The sequence below is a fragment of the Heptranchias perlo genome, chromosome 2 (assembly GCF_035084215.1).
Source record: "Heptranchias perlo isolate sHepPer1 chromosome 2, sHepPer1.hap1, whole genome shotgun sequence".
Lineage (NCBI taxonomy): Eukaryota > Metazoa > Chordata > Chondrichthyes > Hexanchiformes > Hexanchidae > Heptranchias > Heptranchias perlo.
The window spans coordinates 124,741,546-124,762,527 of record NC_090326.1 but is presented as its reverse complement, the minus strand read 5'-3'; the positions used below and the strand labels follow the sequence as shown (position 1 = coordinate 124,762,527).

The following is a 20,982-nucleotide window of genomic DNA, read 5'->3' as shown; positions in this document are numbered from 1 at the left end:
GTAGTGGTTATTGGAGGCCAGTCATCTCAGCCCCAAGACATTGCTGCAGGAGTTCCTCAGGGCAGTGTCCTAGGCCCAACCATCTTCAGCTGCTTCATCAATGACCTTCCCTCCATCATAAGGTCAGAAATGGAGATGTTCGCTGATGATTGCACATTGTTCAGTTCCATTCGCAACCCCTCAGATAATGAAGCAGTCCGAGCCCGCATGCAGCAAGACCTGGACAACATCCAGGCTTGGGCTGATAAGTGGCAAGTAACATTCGCACCAGACAGGTGCCAGGCAATGACCATCTCCAACAAGAGAGTCTAACCACCTCCCCTTGACATTCAATCATCACCGAATACCCTACCATCAACATCCTGGGGATCGCCATTGACCAAAAACTTAACTGGACCTTTTTTTTTATATTCGTTCACGGGATGTGGGCGTCGCTGGCAAGGCCGGCATTTATTGCCCATCCCTAATTGCCCTCGAGAAGGTGGTGGTGAGCCGCCTTCTTGAACCGCTGCAGTCCGTGTGGTGACGGTTCTCCCACAGTGCTGTTAGGAAGGGAGTTCCAGGATTTTGACCCAGCGACAATGAAGGAACGGCGATATATTTCCAAGTCGGGATGGTGTGTGACTTGGAGGGGAACGTGCAGGTGGTGTTGTTCCCATGCGCCTGCTGCCCTTGTCCTTCTAGGTGGTAGAGGTCGCGGGTTTGGGAGGTGCTGTCGAAGAAGCCTTGGCGAGTTGCTGCAGTGCATCCTGTGGATGGTGCACACTGCAGCCACAGTGCGCCGGTGGTGAAGGGAGTGAATGTTTAGGGTGGTGGATGGGGTGCCAATCAAGCGGGCTGCTTTATCTTGGATGGTGTCGAGCTTCTTGTGTGTTGTTGGAGCTGCACTCATCCAGGCAAGTGGAGAGTATTCCATCACACTCCTGACTTGTGCCTTGTAGATGGTGGAAAGGCTTTGTGGAGTCAGGAGGTGAGTCACTCGCCGCAGAATACCCAGCCTCTGACCTGCTCTCGTAGCCACAGTATTGATGTGGCTGGTCCAGTTAAGTTTCTGGTCAATGGTGACCCCCAGGATGTTGATCGTGGGGGATTCGGCGATGGTAATGCCGTTGAATGTCAAGGGGAGGTGGTTAGACTCTCTCTTGTTGGAGATGGTCATTGCCTGGCACTTATCTGGCGCGAATGTTACTTGCCACTTATGAGCCCAAGCCTGGATGTTGTCCAGGTCTTGCTGCATGCAGGCTCGGACTGCTTCATTATCTGAGGGGTTGCGAATGGAACTGAACACTGTGCAGTCATCAGCGAACATCCCCATTTCTGACCTTATGATGGAGGGAAGGTCATTGATGAAGCAGCTGAAGATGGTTGGGCCTAGGACACTGCCCTGAGGAACTCCTGCAGCAATGCCCTGGGGCTGAGATGATTGGCCTCCAACAACCACTACCATCTTCCTTTGTGCTAGGTATGACTCCAGCCACTGGAGAGTTTTCCCCCTGATTCCCATTGACTTCAATTTTACTAGGGCTCCTTGGTGCCACACTCGGTCAAATGCTGCCTTGATGTCAAGGGCAGTCACTCTCACCTCACCTCTGGAATTCAGCTCTTTTGTCCATGTTTGGACCAAGGCTGTAATGAGGTCTGGAGCCGAGTGGTCCTGGCGGAACCCAAACTGAGCATCGTTGAGCAGGTTATTGGTGAGTAAGTGCCGCTTGATAGCACTGTCGACGACACCTTCCATCACTTTGCTGATGATTGAGAGTAGACTGATGGGGCGGTAATTGGCCGGATTGGATTTGTCCTGCTTTTTGTGGACAGGACATACCTGGGCAATTTTCCACATTGTCGGGTGGATGCCAGTGTTGTAGCTGTACTGGAACAGCTTGGCTAGAGGCGCAGCTAGTTCTGGAGCACAAGTCTTCAGCACTACAGCAGGGATGTTGTCGGGGCCCATAGCCTTTGCTGTATCCAGTGCACTCAGCCGTTTCTTGATATCACGTGGAGTGAATCGAATTGGCCGAAGACTGGCTTCCGTGATGGTGGGGATATCGGGAGGAGGCTGAGATGGATTATCCACTCGGCACTTCTGGCTGAAGATGGTTGCAAACGCTTCAGCCTTGTCTTTTGCACTCACGTGCTGGACTCCGCCATCATTGAGAATGGGGATGTTTGCAGAGCCTCCTCCTCCCGTTAGTTGTTTAATTGTCCACCACCATTCACGACTGGATGTGGCAGGACTGCAGAGCTTTGATCTGATCCGTTGGTTGTGGAATCGCTTAGCTCTGTCTAGCATGTTGCTTCCGCTGTTTAGCATGCATGTAGTCCTGAGTTGTAGCTTCACCAGGTTGGCACCTCATTTTTAGGTACGCCTGGTGCTGCTCCTGGCATGCTCTTCTACACTCCTCATTGAACCAGGGTTGATCCCCTGGCTTGTTGGTAATGGTAGAGTGAGGAATATGCTGGGCCATGAGGTTACAGATTGTGCTGGAATACAATTCTGCTGCTGCTGATGGCACACAGTGCCTCATGGATGCCCAGTTTTGAGCTGCTAGATCTGTTCTGAATCTATCCCATTTCGCACGGTGGTAGTGCCACACAACACGTTGGATGGTGTCCTCAGTGCGAAGACGGGATTTCATCTCCACGAGGACTGTGCGGTGGTCACTCCTACCAATACTGTCATGGACAGATGCATTTGCGACAGGTAGATTGGTGAGGACGAGGTCAAGTAAGTTTTTCCCTCGTGTTGGTTCGCTCACCACCTGCCGCAGGCCCAGTCTAGCAGCTATGTCCTTCAGGACTCGGCCAGCTCGGTCAGTAGTGGTGCTACCGAGCCACTCTTGGTGATGGATATTGAAGTCCCCCACCCAGAGTACATTTTGTGCCCTTGCTACCCTCAGTGCTTCCTCCAAGTGGTGTTCAACATGGAGGAGGACTGATTCATCAGCTGAGGGAGGACGGTAGGTGGTAATCAGCAGGAGGTTTCCTTACCCATGTTTGACCTGATGCCATGAGATTTCATGGGGTCCAGAGTCAATGTTGAGGACTCCCAGGGCTACTGCCTCCTGACTGTCGATCACTGTACCGCCACCTCTGGTCGGTCTGTCCTGCCGGTGGGACAGGACATACCCAGGGATGGTGATGGAAGAGTCTGGGACGTTGGCTGAAAGATATGATTCTGTGAGTATGGCTATGTCAGGCTGTTGCTTGACTCGTCTGTGGGACAGCTCTCCCAATTTTGGCACAAGTCCCCAGATGTTGGTAAGGAGGACCTTGCAGGGTCGACTGGGCTTGGTGTTTTGCCGTTGTCGTGTCCGGTGCCTCGTGGTCCGATGCCGGGTGGTCCGTCCGGTTTTATTCTCATTATGACTTTTCGAGATTTTACAACTGAGTGGCTTGTTGGGCCATTTCAGAGGGCGATTAAGAATCAACCACATTGCTGTGGGTCTGGAGTTACATATAGGCCAGACCGGGTAAGGGCGGCAGGCTTCCTTCCACTTAAGGACATTAGTGAACCAGATGGGTTTTTACGACAATCCGGTAGTTTCATGATACTAGTATTTTAATTCCAGATTTTTATTTAATTAATTGAATTTAATTAATGAATTGAATTTAAATTCGCCAGCTGCCGTGGCGGGATTTGAACTCATGACTCTGGATTTTAGTCCAGGCCTCTGGATTATTAGCCCAGTAACATAACCACTATGCTACCGTACCCACATAAATACTGTGGCTACAAGAGCAGTTCAGAGGCTGGGTATTCTGTGGCAAGTGACTCACCTCCTGACTCAACAAAGCCTTTCCACCATCTACAAGGCACAAATCAGGAGTGTGATGGAATACTCTGCACTTGCCTGGATGAGTGCAGCTCCAACAACACTCAAGAAGCTCAACACCATCCAAGACAAAGCAACCCGCTTGTTTGGCACCCCATCCACCTCCCTTATCATTCACTCCCTTCACCACCAGTGCACTGTGGCTGCAGTATGTACCATCCACAGGATGCACTGCAGCAACTCGCCAAGGCTTCTTTGACAGCACCTCCCAAACCTGTGACCTCTACTATCTACATAAGAACATAAGAACATAAGAAATTGGAGCAGGAGTAGGCCAATCGGCCCCTCGAGCCTGCTCCGCCATTCAATAAGATCATGGCTGATCTGATCCCAACCACAATCTAAAGAACACAAGAAGTAGGAGCAGGACCCGGCCACACAGCCCCTGGGCCCTCTGCGCCACCCACAGGGCATTGACCGATCCGAACTCAGCTTCATGTCCAATTTCCTGCCCGCTCCCCATAACCCCTAATTCCCTTTACTTCGAGAAAACTGTCTATTTCTGTTTTAAATTTATCTAATGATGTAGCTTCCACAGCTTCCTGGGGCAGCAAATTCCACAGACCTACCACCCTCTGAGTGAAGAAGTTTCTCCTCATCTCAGTTTTGAAAGAGCAGCCCCTTATTCTAAGATTATGCCCCCTAGTTCTAGTTTCACCCATCTTTGGGAACATCCTTACTGCATCCACCCGATCAAGCCCCTTCACAATCTTATATGTTTCAATAAGATCGCCTCTCATTCTTCTGAACTCCAATGAGTAGAGTCCCAATCTACTCAACCTCTCCTCATATGTCCGCCCCCTCATCCCCGGGATTAACCGAGTGAACCTTCTTTGTACTGCCTCGAGAGCAAGTATGTCTTTTCTTAAGTATGGACACCAAAACTGGATGCAGTATTCCAGGTGCGGTCTCACCAATACCCTATATAACTGCAGCAATACCTCCCTGTTTTTATATTCTATCCCCCTAGCAATAAAAGCCAACATTCCGTTGGCTTTCTTGATCACCTGCTGCACCTGCATACCAACTTTTTGATTTTCTTGCACGAGGACCCCCAGATCCCTTTGTACTGCAGTACTTTCCAGTCTCTCGCCATTAAGAAAATAACTTGCTCTCTGATTTTTCCTGCCAAAGTGCATAACCTCACATTTTCCAATATTATATTGCATCTGCCAAATCTCCGCCCACTCACCCAGCCTGTCTATATCCCCTTGCAGGTTTTTTATGTCCTCCTCACTCTCTACTTTCCCTCCCATCTTTGTATCATCTGCAAACTTTGATATGTTGCACTCGGTCCCCTCCTCCAAATCGTTAATATAGATTGTAAAGATTTGGGGACCCAGCACCGACCCCTGTGGAACACCACTGGTTACTGGTTGCCAGTCCGAAAATGAACCATTTATCCCAACTCTCTGCTTCCTGTTCGATAACCAATCCTCCACCCATGCCAGAATATTACCCCCAATCCCGTGATTTTTTATCTTAAGTAATAATCTTTTATTTGGCACCTTGTCGAATGCCTTCTGGAAGTCTAAATACACTATGTCCACTGGTTCCCCTTTATCCACCCTGTACGTTATATCCTCAAAGAACTCAAGCAAATTTGTCAGACATGACTTCCCCTTCATAAAGCCATGCTGACTTTGTCCTATTAAATTATGCTTATCTAAATGTTACGTCACTGTCTCCTTAATAATAGACTCCAAAATTTTACCCACCACAGATGTTAAGCTAACTGGCCTATAATTTCCAGCCTTCTGCCTACTACCCTTTTTAAATGACGGTGTTACATTAGCAGTTTTCCAATCTGCCGGGACCTCTCCTGAGTCCAGGGAATTTTGGAAAACTATCACCAAAGCATCCACAATCCCTACTGCCACTTCCCTCAAGACCCGAGGATGGAAGCCATCAGGTCCAGGGGATTTATTCGCTTTGAGTCCCATTATTTTACTGAGTACCATCTCCTGAGTGATTTTAATCGTATTTAGCTCCTCCCCCCGTAGAGTCCCCTGTTTGTCCAGTGTTGGGATATTCTTAGTGTCCTCTACTGTAAAGACTGAAACAAAATATTTGTTCAGCATTTTTGCCATCTCCATGTTTCCCACCATTAATTTCCCGGTCTCATCCTCTAAGGGACCTACGTTTGCCTTAGCCACCCTTTTTCTTTTTATATAACTATAGAAACTCTTGCTATCTGTTTTTATATTTTTTGCTAATTTCTTTTCATAATCTAACTTCCCTTTCTTAATCAATCCTTTAGTTACTTTTTGCTGTCTTTTGAAGAATTCCCAATCTTCTATCCTCCCACTAAGTTTGGCTACCTTATATGTCCTTGTTTTTAGTCGGATACTATCCTTGATTTCTTTACTTAGCCACGGATGGCTGTCATTTCTTTTACACCCTTTCTTCCTCAGTGGAATATATTTATTTTGAAAGTTGTAAAATAACTCCCTAAATGAACACCACTGCTCATGTACCGTCTTACCCTTTAATCTATTTTCCCAGTCCACTTTAATCAATTCCGCTCTCATACCATCATAGTCTCCTTTATTCAAGCTCAGTACGCTTATAGAAGTTACAACATGGAAACAGGCCCTTCGGCCCAACATGTCCATGTCGCCCAGTTTATACCACTAAGCTAGTCCCAATTGCCTGCACTTGGCCCATATCCCTCGATACCCATCTTGTTTGAGAATCAACCTTCTCACCCTCTAATTGGATATGGAATTCAACCATGTTGTGGTCGCTCGTTCCAAGGGGATCCTTAACGAGGACATTATTAATTAATCCTGACTCATTACACAGGACCAGGTCCAAGGTTGCCTGCCCCCTTGTAGGATCAGTTACATACTGCTCAAGAAATCCATCCCTGATGCACTCAATGAACTCGTCCTCAAGGCTGCTCTGCCCAATTTGATTTGTCCAGTTAATATGATAATTAAAATCCCCCATAATTATGGCTGTTCCCTTATTACATGCCCCGACTATTTCCTGATTAATACTTCTTCCAGCAGAGTTGCCTGTGACAGATTAAGTACTTAGAAAGATTTTTAACTTACCTGGGTGGCTTGCCCACCGCTTCTGATTCACGCCTGGTGAAACCGGGCGTGAATGGCCAGATCAGGGATAAATAAAATAAAAAAACATGGAAGGAAGTGAAAACACTAAATTAACCCACCTTTGCACCCTGCTCTGATGTCCGATGTCTCCCACTCCGATATCCACCCTCTTCACCCTCCCGATGTCCCAATCTTCCCCCGATGTTCTCCTCCCCCCCGATATTCCCCCCTCCGCCCGATCTTCCCCTCTCCTCCCCGATCTTCCCCTTTCCTCCCCGATCTTCCCCTCTCCCCCCCCCCCGATATTCCCCTCTCCCCCCCACCCGATATTCCCCTCTCCCCCCGATCTTCCCCTCTCCCCCCCCGATCTTGCCCTCTCCCCCCCCCCCCCGATCTTCCCCTCTCCCCCCACCCCGGTCTTCCGTTCCAGTGCCGGATGACGTCTCGCTCTCTCTCCCACCCTCGCGTTGCAGCTCCTGACGGCAGCCAGCCTGTCAATCAGGCTAGCTGTCGGGTGTGAAATCCGGAGAGGACGTTAATCATCATCAATCAACATGCCCTCTACAACCACCCTCTGTCTTCTGTCGTCAATCCATAGGCAGCTGGGATCAAGTGGATCCCTTGAAGAGTATAGAGATTGCCGGAGTAGAGTTAAGAGAGAAATCAGGAGGGCAAAAAGGGGACATGAGATTGCTTTGGCAGATAAGGCAAAGGAGAATCCAAAGAGCTTCTACAAATACATAAAGGGCAAAAGAGTAACTAGGGAGAGAGTAGGGCCTCTTAAGGATCAACAAGGTCATCTATGTGCGGAACCACAAGAGATGGGTGAGATCCTAAATGAATATTTCGCATCGGTATTTACGGTTGAGAAAGGCATGGATGTTAGGGAACTTGGGGAAATAAATAGTGATGTCTTGAGGAGTGTACATATTACAGAGTGGGAGGTGCTGGAAGTCTTAACGCGCATCAAGGTAGATAAATCTCCGGGACCTGATGGAATGTATCCCAGAACGTTGTGGGAGGTTAGGGAGGAAATTGCGGGTCCCCGGCAGAGATATTTGAATCATCGACAGCTACAGGTGAGGTGCCTGAAGATTGGAGGGTAGCAAATGTTGTGCCTTTGTTTAAGAAGGAACTACAGACCGGTGAGCCTGACATCTGTAGTGGGTAAGTTGTTAGAAGGTATTCTGAGAGACAGGATCTACAGGCATTTGGAGAGGCAGGGACTGATTAGGAACAGTCAGCATGGTTTTGTGAGGGGAAAATCATGTCTCACGAATTTGATTGAGTTTTTTGAAGGGGTAACCAAGAAGATAGATGAGGGCTGTGCAGTAGACGTGGTCTACATGGACTTTAGCAAAGCCTTTGACAAGGTACCGCATGGTAGGTTGTTACATAAGGTTAAATCTCACGGGATCCAAGGTGAGGTAGCCAATTGGATACAAAATTGGATTGACGACACAAGACAGAGGGTGGTTGTCGAGGGTTGTTTTTCAAACTGGAGGCCTGTGACCAGCGGTGTGCCTCAGGGATCGGTGCTGGGTCCGCTGTTATTTGTTATTTATATTAATGATTTGGATGAGAATTTAGGAGGCATGGTTAGTAAGTTTGCAGATGACACCAAGATTGGTGGCATTGTGGACAGTGAAGAAGGTTATCTAGGATTGCAATGGGATCTTGATAAATTGGGTCAGTGGGCCGATGAATGGCAGATGGAGTTTAATTTAGATAAATGTGAGGTGATGCATTTTGGTAGATCGAATCGGGCCAGGACCTATTCCGTTAATGGTAGGGCGTTGGGGAGAGTTATAGAACAAAGAGATCTAGGAGTACAGGTTCATAGCTCCTTGAAAGTGGAGTCACAGGTGGATAGGGTGGTGAAGAAGGCATTCAGCATGCTTGGTTTCATTGGTCAGAACATTGAATGCAGGAGTTGGGATGTCTTGTTGAAGTTGTACAAGACATTAGTAAGGCCACACTTGGAATACTGTGTACGGTTCTGGTCACCCTATTATAGAAAGGATATTATTAAACTAGAAAGAGTGCAGAAAAGATTTACTAGGATGCTACCGGGACTTGATGGTTTGACTTACAGGGAGAGGTTGGATAGACTGAGACTTTTTTTCCTGGAGAGTAGGAGGTTAAGGGGTGATCTTATAGAAGTCTATAAAATAATGAGGGGCATAGATAAGGTAGATAGTCAAAATCTTTTCCCAAAGGTAGGGGAGTCTATAACGAGGGGACATAGATTTAAGGTGAGAGGGGAGAGATACAAAAGGGTCCAGAGGGGCAATTTTTTCACTCAAAGGGTGGTGAGTGTCTGGAACGAGCTGCCAGAGGCAGTAGTAGAGGCGGGTACAATTTTGTCTTTTAAAAAGCATTTGGACAGTTACATGGGTAAGATGGGTATAGAGGGATATGGGCCAAGTGCAGGCAATTGGGACTAGCTTAGTGGTATAAACTGGGCGACATGGACATGTTGGGCCGAAGGGCCTGTTTCCATGTTGTAAACTTCTATGATTCTATAATCAACATGCCATCGCATCGGAAACGGTAAGTTTTGTTCATGCGGGGTTGCCATGCGCACCTTCACCCCTCCGCCGCCAACCCACCACCATTGTAAAATCGAGCTCATAAAGTCTGTTTTGATTTTAATAATTTTCTTAAATCTATATTATTATTGCTGGAAGCCACTTGTTTTGCAAAGTGCTGATGAGTAAATATGAAAAGCAAAGAGGAAAAATAGCCTTGTTACAGCCTTATTCACTGCTTGTTAATGTTGGGAATGTGCTTGTTGAACCTCTTCACATAAAAACACATGGCCTAGAAATTGTGCTGGTGAAGAGTAGCTGAACGGACCCCCATTCCACCACATCTTGTAGTAGACCATAGACCATGTGCCAAATTGTAGGGGTGGGGTCATTTAATGTTTACAACAGGCTGTCAGTGCTTTCTACAGTACTTAAACAGTACCCGCCCCGATGCGCCCTTGTAAGGTGCAGCAGCCCACAGGCACTCCACCATAAGTTCCCCCCACCCCTGAGGCCCTTGCTGGACTGAGGAGAACATGACTAAAAAATTCTTCTACTCCAAATGGAGTCATTTGCCAGATCGACAAAAATAATAAATCTCCTCCTCAGGACTTCTGAGGCCTTTAAAAAGTCCTCATCAGGACTCATGCCAGCTCTCAATTGGTGAGAGTTTAAGACCTTATAACGGCATACTGGGTCGAATTCCTGAGCTAGCCCAGGAACTCCCCCAAACATGCACTCTTGATGTGGAGCTGGGGAGCAAAAATCCACCCATGCCACCACCCCCCCCACCCCAGTCACTGGATAATGGTAGATCAGAACAAATAGAGCAGAGTCCTGGCAAAGCTGGTTTATGCCCAATTTGTACATCCACTGGGATTCTGCATTGGCTCTAATTGGAATTTTGGGTCCAGGTGGTGCATTCCTCAATTTACAAACTATTCAAAGGGTGTTATATTGTTATCTAGTTAGACCAGATGTTACTTTACTCCCAGAGATGAAGCTACTCAAGGAGTATGTTTTCCTTTGCGTGTAAAGGTGAAGAAAAGTTATTTTACTGAACTGTCTTTAGGAACCAATTATATTTTATTTAAACCATTTTTCTTTACATGTGCACAAAGGAAACTATACTTCAAAGTCTCAGCAGGCCACACTATCTAACACAGGATACCTGCTTTTGGAGGTATGCAGCATATCATCCTGCTGTCATTCCTGACCTGGCCTGACCTCCACAGTCACACATGGGCCCTGCAATCAGTCATGGTCTTCAAACTCAAACCCTCCCTCTTCCCATGCAGCTGCAGAGAAACACTAGTGTGTTTTGTTTGCTGGACAAACCTACAGCATACTAAGTCATGTATTGACGGAGAGGAAAATTAAAGTTGGGTAGGTGGTAGGCCTCAACACCCCATTTTCCTACCATTTCCACCGCTATTCTTCCCGGAGCTAAATTCAGCCCTTTTATGAAGCTATAGATTGCAGCTTTTAATTAAAGTTTTTCTTTATGTTATCTCTGCTTGGTAGTCTCTATAATGCATGTGACCCCTAAGTGCGTATGCTATTTCTATGTAGCAGCTGGTATGGTGTTGTTTCCCTTGATCTATGTGCTTCCTTAAGTGAGGGGCCAGAAGTTTAGGACCACTGTTGTTTTTGAGATGCTGAGATCCCTCTGACTTGAATGCCAACTACTTCTGATGCCCTTCATTAGTGCCAGGAGGTTCCTGTGGTTGAGTGCTTTCAGACATGCCCTAGAAGGCACTTGTGCAGAGCCTATTCCTGGCATAGAGCTCATGCTATCATCTTGTTCACTTGGCTGCTCCTGTGCCAGTGTTCAGAGGCTACACTAGAGGGCCTATCCTCAAGATGCACATTCATCTTCCAGAGGACAAAAGTATGCACATTTTGGAGGCTCCTGAATTCCTCCCTGATGGATATCAGGAACCCTACTTTGATGGACTCCATGCCATAAGCAACTTCAATAGTCACTCCCATTGCGATTGTTGCTTGTGCACTAAAGGCAGACTCTACATCAGACAAATGTCCATTCCTCCTTCCCATTACCTGAGAAATGGAGCCCAGAGACTTCTTGATTCTGCCCTGTGTTCCAAAACAGGTTGAGTAATGCAAGAAGACTTCAGTCAGTGAGACAACTCTCCTTTCTGCACCTGCGATCCCTTGACCAGCCTCATTTCTACTCTTTTCATACTTTCTAACCCTTCCTCGCAATAGTGCTGTTACTATTTAGTTCTTCCTTCTGCCTCTCCGCATCTCTAAATACAGCCACGGACATTTGGTGCAAGTGGTAACACTGGGCACACTGGTGTTGCTCTCGTGCCAGCTGTGCCCACTGCTTCCTCCACCATCTGTGAAGAGAGCAGACTGTACATTTACAGGCACATTAATATACTTTGGCGATTCACTATTGCCTTTGAAAAGTAGTGATGTGGAGGATAATTATGATCTCTGGCTAAGGCCATCCAACTGTTAATGTTAGCTGCTGTGTAGACTAGGAAAAGGTTGCATGGATTTGGAACAAACCACACAGTCCATGTATGCCTCTGATATCTTCAATAGGAGTGCCTTCCAGTGTCTCTATATCAGACTAACATTTTTTTCAAATGTCAGATGCTTCATTATGTTGCTACCCTCACCGGTACTACCCTACAGACCCTATTGTATGTTACCTTTTTAACTGAGATGTGAGTGGACATGCCCTAGAAGGCACTTGTGCAGAGCCTATTCCTGGCATAGAGCTCATGCTATCATCTTGTTCACTTGGCTGCTCCTGTGCCAGTGTTCAGAGGCTACACTAGAGGGCTTATACTCAAGATGCACATTCATCTTCCAGAGGACAGAAGTATGCACATTTTAGAGGCTCCTGAATTCCTCCCTGATGGATATCAGGAACCCTACTTTGATGGACTCCATGCCATAGGCAACTTCAATAGTCACTCCCATTGCGATTGTTGCTTGTGCACTAAAGGCAGACTCTACATCAGATAAATGTCCATTCCTCCTTCCCATTACCTGAGAAATGGAGCCCAGAGACTTCTTGATTCTGCCCTGTGTTCCAAAACAGGTTGAGTAAATGCAAGAAGACTTCAGTCAGTGAGACAACTCTCCTTTCTGCACCTGCGATCCCTTGACCTAGTTTTCTTGTAGTGTCATGGCTTCCACATGAAAATGTCAAGAAATGCCTTTTTAAAAAAAAAGTCTTCCTTGTGACATCTTTACACATTGGTATCTGTATCGATATGGGCTGAGTATGGCTTGCAATGATAGTTTAAGGCATTGCAAATGCTATCAGGTTGAAATGTATGCATTCTGCGCCTAGTAAAGACTGCAGCATTTGTGATTATTATCAATTCATGATATTTCTTTCTCACATCCCTCATGCCCTTTGGCTTTCTGTGGCAGTGCTGATATATTTAGTAATCCATGTTAAGGCAGCCTGTCCATGATTTTCATCATTGGCCACCCTCTGGCACTGAAAAGATCATCTTGGTTCATTGTATCATAGTGTGGTTCAGCACAGAAGGAGGTCATTTGGTCCATTGTGCTGGCTCTTTGTAAGAGCTATCCATAAGAACATAAGAAATAAGAGCAGGAGTAGGCCATCCAGCCCCTCGAGCCTGCTCCGCCATTCAACAAGATCATTGCTGATCTTCTAGCTCAACGCCATTTTCCTGCACCATCCCCATATCCCTTGATGCCTTTAATATCTAGAAATCTATCGATCTCTGTTTTGAATGTACTCGATGACTCAGCCTCCACGGCCCTCTGGGGTAGAGAATTCCAAAGATTCACCACTCTCTGAGTGAAGAAATTTCTCCTCATCTCAGTCCTAAATGACCTACCCCTTATTCTGAGACTGTGACCCCTGGTTCTAAACTCCCCAGCCAAGGGAAACATCCTCCCTGCATCTACCCTGTCGAGCCCTGTAAGAATTTTGTATGTTTCAATGAGATCACCTCTCATTCTTCTAAACTCTAGAGAATGCAGGCCTAGTCTACTCAATCTCTCCTCATACAACAATCCCGCCTTCCCAGGAATCAGCCTGGTGAACCAGTCTGGTGCACTCCCTCGATGACAAGTATATCCTTTCTTAGGTAAGGAGACCAAAATTGTACACAATACTCCAGGTGCGGTCTCACCAAGGCCTTGTATTATTGCAGTAAGACATCTTTACTCCTGTACTCAAATCCTCTTGTAATAAAGGCCAACATCCAATTAGTCTCACTCTCCTGCTCTTTCCCCATAGCCCTGTAAATTTTTTCCCTTCAAGTATTTATCCAATTCCCTTTTGAAAGTTACTATTGAATCTGTTTCCACCACCCTTTCAGGCAGTACATTCCAGATCGTTTCAATTCACTGCGTAAAAAAATGTTTCCTCATGTCATCTCTGGTTTCCTCATGTCATCTCTGGTTCAAATCTGTGTCCTCTGGTTCCCGACCCTTCTGCCACAAGAAATAGTTTTTCCTTATTTACTCTAACAAAACCGTTCATGATTTTGAACACCTCTATCAAATCTCCTCTTAACCTTCTCTGCTGTAAATGCCTTTTGAAAGTCCATAAACACATTAACCTCTCTGTTACTTCATCAAAGAACTCAATTAAGTTAGTCAGAAATGATTTTCCTTCAACAAATCTATGTTGACTTTCATTTCATTGGTTCTAACGCATTTGTCAAGGGTTGTGACATGTTGGTCAAAAAACTGGGGCTTTCGAATGTTCCGAGGAGCCATTTCCCATGTACTTAGATTTCTTCACTGCACAACTGTATTCATGGCCTATTCTGAAATACTGGTGATTAAGCAGTTCATCGACTGTAAGCTAATTGACTAGCATCTACAAGATTGAAAAGTGTGAAGCTTGAATCCAACAGGAGAAAGCCAAATGCACTCAGCAGTTTGATGGACAGGTACGACTCATGAGCAGAACTGGGTGAATTCTAATACATCAAAAGGAGGAAAATACACCCATTACTTTTGCCTGCACTTTTCCTTCCAGAATAAGTTTTAACTTTTCTATAGCAAGACCTTCCAATTTAGTTCAGGACATTTTGGATAACAAAGTTGCGCAGGGCAAAGCAGATGACGGCTGTGGGATATAGATCTGGAGCATATTGCAAAGTCCCTCCTGATCTATCAAGGCAGTGAAAGCATCCCTTTAAAACTGCCATGGTCCTCTCAATAACCACTCTAGTAGTGCTCCTCAGCTGCTGTTCTTACCACTCTTATTAGGATCATTATCGATGGCAGCAAGGGATACGCCTTGTCACCTACAAGCCATCCATTTACTTGACAATGTTCCTTTATAGGATGAATGTATCTTGCCAATTTCCAGCAAATCTGGCATTCATGTGAAGGATTCTATGCATCTGGTCACACAGCGGCTTAGATTTTCCTGGGGCCTTCTGCCATTGTAATGGCACATCTACGTCATAGGTCCCCTTGAATGGCACAAAAGTAAGTGGAAAATATGGAGTAAGTGACTTACACCATTAATATGACACTCCATAGTTTCCTGGTACTTTTGTGCCCTCGCCAAAAAAATTAAGTAATTATCATAGTGCCACCCCGATTAAAATCAATGGCGATAACGGTTTTCCTGCATTTAAGCCAGTTTTCATCCTGCTGCTGCTTATACAAAAACAATGGTGTTGGTGACCTGACAGTGGTGTGATTTTTTTAAATCCGTTCATGGGATGTGGGCGTCACTGGTGAGGCCAGCATTTATTGCCTATCCCTAATTGCCCTTGAGAAGGTGGTGGTGAGCCACCTTCTTGAACTGCTGCAGTCCGTGTGGTGAAGGTTCTCCCACAGTGCTGTTAGGAAGCGAGTTCCAGGATTTTGACCCAGCGACGATGAAGGAATGGCGATATATTTCCAAGTTGGGATGGTGTGTGACTTGGAGGGGAAAGTGCAGGTGGTGTTGTTCCCATGTGCCTGCTGCTCTTGTCCTTCTAGGTGATAGAGGTCGCGGGTTTGGGAGGTGCTGTCGAAGAAGCCTTGGCGAGTTGCTGCAGTGCATCCTGTGGATGGTACCCACTGCAGCCTCAGTGCGCCGGTGGTGAAGGGAGTGAATGTTTAGGGTGGTGGAAGGGGTGCCAATCAAGCGGGCTGCTTTGTCCTGGATGGTGTCAAACATCTTGAGTGTTGTTTGAGCTGCACTCATCCAGGCAAGTGGAGAGTATTCCATCACACTCCTGACTTGTGCCTTGCAGATGGTGAAAAGGCTTTGGGGAGTCAGGAGGTGAGTCACTAGCCACAGAATACCCAGCCTCTAACCTGCTCTTGTAGCCACAGTATTTATATGGCTGGTCCAGTTAAGTTTCTGGTCATTGGTGACCCCGAGGATGTTGATGGTGGGGTTTCGGCAATGGTAATGCCGTTGAACGTCATGGGGAGGTGGTTAGACTCTCTCTTGTCCAGGTCTTGCTGCATGCGGGCTCGGACTGCTTCATTATCTGAGGAGTTGCGAATGGAACTGAACAATGTGCAATCATCAGCGAACATCTCCATTTCTGACCTTATGTTGGAGGGAAGGTCATTGATGAAGCAGCTGAAGATGGTTGGGCCTAGGACGCTGCCCTGAGGAACACCTGCAGCAATGTCTTAGGGCTGAGATGATTGGCCTCCAACAACCACTACCATCTTCCTTTGTGCCAGGTATGAATCCAGCCACTGGAGAGTTTTCCCCCTGATTCCCATTGACTTAAATTTTACCAGGGCTCCTTGGTGCCACACTCAGTCCAATGCTGCCTTGATGTCAAGGGCAGTCACTCTCACCTCACCTCTGGAATTCAGCTCTTTTCTCCATGTTTGGACCAAGGCTGTAATGAGGTCAGGAGCCAAGTCGTCCTGGCGGAACTGAAACTGAGCATCGTTGAGCAGGTTATTGGTGAGTAAGTGCCGCTTGATAGCACTGTCGACGACACCTTCCATCACTTTGCTGATGATTGAGAGTAGATGGGGCGGTAATTGGCCGGATTGGATTTGTCCTGCTTTTTGTGGACAGGACATACCTGGGCAATTTTCCACATTGTCGGGTAGATATCAGAGTTGTAACTGTACTGGAACAGCTTGGCTAGAGGCGCAGCTAGTTCTGGAGCACAGGTCTTCAGCACTACAGCCGGGATGTTGTCGGGGCCCAAAGCCTTTGCTGTATCCAGTGCACTCAGACATTTCTTGATATCACATGGAGTGAATTGAATTGGCTGAAGACTGGCTTCTGTGATGGTGGGGATATCGGGAGGAGGCCAAGATGGATCATCCACTTGGCACTTCTGGCTGAAGATGGTTGCAAACACTTCAGCCTTGTCTTTTGCACTCACGTGCTGGACTCTGCCATCATTGAGGATGGGGATGTTTACAGAGCCTCCTCCTCCCATTAGCTGTTTAATTGTCCATCACCATTCATGACTGGATGTGGCAGGACTGCAGAGCTTTGATCTGATCCGTTGGTTGTGCAATCGCTTAGCTCTGTCTATAGCATGTTGCTTCTGCTGTTTAGCATGCATGTAGTCCTGAGATGTTGCTTCACCAGGTTGGCACCTCATTTTTAGGTATGCCTGGTGCTGCTCCTGGCATTCTCTTTTTTAAAATTCGTTCACAGGATGTGGGCGGCGCTGGCGAGGTCAGCATTCATTGCCCATCCCTAATTGCCCTCGAGAAGGTGGTGGTGAGCCGCCTTCTTGAACCGCTGCAGTCCGTGTGGTGACGGTTCTCCCACAGTGCTGTTAGGAAGGGAGTTCCAGGATGTTGACCCAGCGACAATGAAGGAACGGCGATATATTTCCAAGCTGGGATGGTGTGTGACTTGGAGGGGAACGTGCAGGTGGTGTTGTTCCCATGTGCCTGCTGCTCTTGTCCTTCTCGGTGGTAGAGGTCGTGGGTTTGGGAGGTGCTGTCGAAGGAGCCTTGGCGAGTTGCTGCAGTGCATCCTGTGGATGGTGCACACTGCAGCCACAGTGCGCCGGTGGTGAAGGGAGTGAATGTTTAGGGTGGTGGATGGGGTGCCAATCAAGCGGGCTGCTTTATCTTGGATGGTGTCGAGCTTTTTGAGTGTTGTTGGAGCTGCACTCATCCAGGCAAGTGGAGAGTATTCCATCACACTTCTGACTTGTGCCTTGTAGATGGTGGAAATGCTTTGGGGAGTCAGGAGGTGAGTCACTCGCCGCAGAATACCCAGCCTCTGACCTGCTCTCGTAGCCACAGTATTTATATGGCTGGTCCAGTTAAGTTTCTGGTCAATGGTGACCCCCAGGATATTGATGGTGGGGGATTCGGCAATGGTAATGCCGTTGAATGTCAAGGGGAGGTGGTTAGACTCTCTCTTGTTGGAGATGGTCATTGCCTGGCACTTATCTGGCGCGAATGTTACTTGCCACTTATGAGCCCAAGCCTGGATGTTGTCCAGGTCTTGCTGCATGCGGGCTCGGACTGCTTCATTATTTGAGGGGTTGCGAATGGAACTGAACACTGTGCAGTCATCAGCGAGCATCCCCATTTCTGACCTTATGATGGAGGGAAGGTCATTGATGAAGCAGCTGAAGATGGTTGGGCCTCGGACACTGCCCTGAGGAACTCCTGCAGCAATGTCCTGGGGCTGAGATGATTGGCCTCCAACAACCACTACCATCTTCCTTTGTGCTAGGTATGACTCCAGCCACTGGAGAGTTTTCCCCCTGATTCCCATTGACTTCAATTTTACTAGGGCTCCTTGGTGCCACACTCGGTCAAATGCTGCCTTGATGTCAAGGGCAGTTACGCTCACCTCACCTCTGGAATTCAGCTCTTTTCTCCATGTTTGGACCAAGGCTGTAATGAGGTCTGGAGCCGAGTGGTCCTGGCGGAACCCAGGGTTGATCCCCTGGCTTGTTGGTAATGGTTAAGTGAGAAATATGCCAGGCCATGAGGTTACAGATTGTGCTGGAATATAATTCTGCTGCTGCTAACGGCCCACAGCACCTCATGGATGCCCAGTCTTGAGCTGCTCGATCTGTTCTGAATCTATCCCATTTCGCACGGTAGTAGTGCCACACAACACGTTGGATGATAGCCTCAGTGAGAAGATGGGACTTCGTCTCCACGAGGTCTGTATGTTGGTCACTCCTACCAATACCATCATGGACAGATGCATTTGCAACAGGTAGATTGGTGAGGACGAGGTCAAGTAATTTTTTCCCTCGTGTTGGTTCGCTCACCACCTGCGCGCAGGCCCAGTCTGGCAGATAAGTCCTTCAGGACTCGGCCAGCTCGGTCAATAGTGGTGCTGCCGAGCCACTCTTGGTGATGGACGTTGAAGTCCCCCACCCAGAGTATATTCTGTGCCCTTGCTACCCTCAGTGCTTCCTCCAAGTGATGTTCAGCATGGAGGAGGACTGATTCATCAGCTGAGGGAGGGCAGTACGGAGTAATCAGCAGGAGGTTTCCTTGCCCACGTTTGACGTAATGTCATGAGATTTCATGGGATCCAAAGTCAATGTTGTGGACTCACAGGGCTATGCCCTCCTGACTGTGTATCACTGTACCGCCACCTCTGGTCGGTCTGTCCTGTCGGTGGGACAGGACATCCCCAGGGATGGTGATGGAAGAGTCAGGGACTTTGGCTAAGAGGTATGATTCTGTGAGTATGGCTATGTCAGGCTGTTGCTTGACTAGTCTGTGGGACAGCTCTCCCAATTTTGGCACAAGTCCCCAGATGTTAGTGAGGAGGGCTTTGCAGGGTCGACTGGGCTTGGTTTGCCTTTGTCATATCTGGTGCCAGGTGGTCTGTCCGGTTTTATTCTTATTATGACTTTTTTTAAGCAAGATTTTACAAGTGAGTGGCTTGCTCGGCCATTTCAGAGGGCAATTAAGAATCAACCACATTGCTGTGGGCCTGGAGTCATATAAAGGCCAGATCGGGTAAGGACGGCAGGTTTCCTTCTCTAAAGGGCATTAGTGAACCAGATGGGTTTTGACGACAATCTGGTAGTTTCATGGCCACCCTTACTAATACTAGTATTTTAATTCCCGATTTTATTTAATTAATTGAATAAATTCCCCAGCTGCCGTGGCAGGATTTGAACTCATGACTCCGGATTATTAGTCTAGGTCTCTGGATTATTAGTTCAGTAACATAACCACTATGCTACTGTACCCATTGCTGCAAGATCAGTTTCTAAGACCTTTAAACATGTTTTACCTTTGGCCTGCAGTTGTTCGCTTCGCTCCCGGTAACTAACTTACAAAGAGTCTGATTTATTTCAAAGCATCCATTCGACACAAACATTATATAATTTTATAATGAAACCTTTATCAATCTAAGATTTAAATAGTCAGACAATGTAGTTTATCAAGCATTGATGTGTTTTGCATCTACCACGTCATTTGATGCTTCACACAAATATTTAGTTTTCAACCAAAGCAATCAGCGGTACATATGCATTGGAATTCCCTTATCATAGGAACATAGGAACAGGAGTAGGCCATTCAGCCCCTCGTGCCTGCTCCGCCATTTGATAAGATCATGGCTGATCTGTGATCTAACTCCATATACCTGCCTTTGGCCCATATCCCTTAATACCTTTGGTTGCCAAAAAGCTATCTATCTCACATTTAAATTTAGCAATTGAGCTAGTATCAATTGCCGTTTGCGGAAGAGAGTTCCAAACTTCTACCACCCTTTGTGTGTAGAAATGTTTTCTAATCTTGCTCCTGAAAGGTCTGGCTTTAATTTTTAGTCTGTGCCCCCTACTCCTAAAATCCCCAACCAGCGGAAATAGTTTCTCTCTATCCACCCTATCTCTTCCCCTTAATATCTTATAAACTTCGATCAGATCACCCCTTAACCTTCGAAACTCTAGAGAATACAACCCCAATTTGTGTAATCTCTCCTCGTAACTTAACCCTTGAAGTCCGGGTATCATTCTAGTAAACCTACGCTGCACTCCCTCCAAGGCCAATATGTCCTTCTGAAGGTGCGGTGCCCAGAACTGCTCACAGTACTCCAGGTGTGGTCTAACCAGGGTTTTGTATAGCTGCAGCATAACTTCTGCCCCCTTGTACTCTAGTCCTCTAGATATAAAGGCCAACATTCCATTTGCCTTCTTGATTATTTTCTGCAGCTGTTCATGACACTTCAATGATCTATGTACCTGAACCCCTAAGTCCCTTTGGACATCCACTGTTTTTAACTTTTTACTCTTTAGAAAGTACCCTGTTCTATCCTTTTTTGATCCAAAGTGGATGACCTCACATTTATCTACATTGAATTCCATTTGCCACAGTTTTGCCCATTCACCTAATCTATCAATATCGCTTTGTAATTTTATGTTTTCATCTACACTGCCTACAATGCCACCAATCTTTATGTCATCGGCAAACTTAGATATGAGACTTTCTATGCCTTCATCTAAGTCGTTAATAAATATTGTGAATAATTGAGGCCCCAAGACAGATCCCTGCGGGACTCCATTAGTCACATCCTGCCAATGTGAGTACCTTCCCATTATCCCTACTCTCTGTCTCCTTTCGCTCAGCCAACTTCCTAACCAAGTCTGTACTTTTCCC

At 46.8% G+C, this 20,982-nt stretch overlaps 1 protein-coding gene across 1 annotated transcript in view; it reads left to right on the top strand.

Moving 5' to 3' along the window:
* cubn (cubilin (intrinsic factor-cobalamin receptor)) overlaps positions 1-20,982 on the top strand; it is a 347,393-nt gene that overhangs the window by 63,314 nt on the left and 263,097 nt on the right. The gene's annotated exons all lie outside the window — the stretch shown is intronic.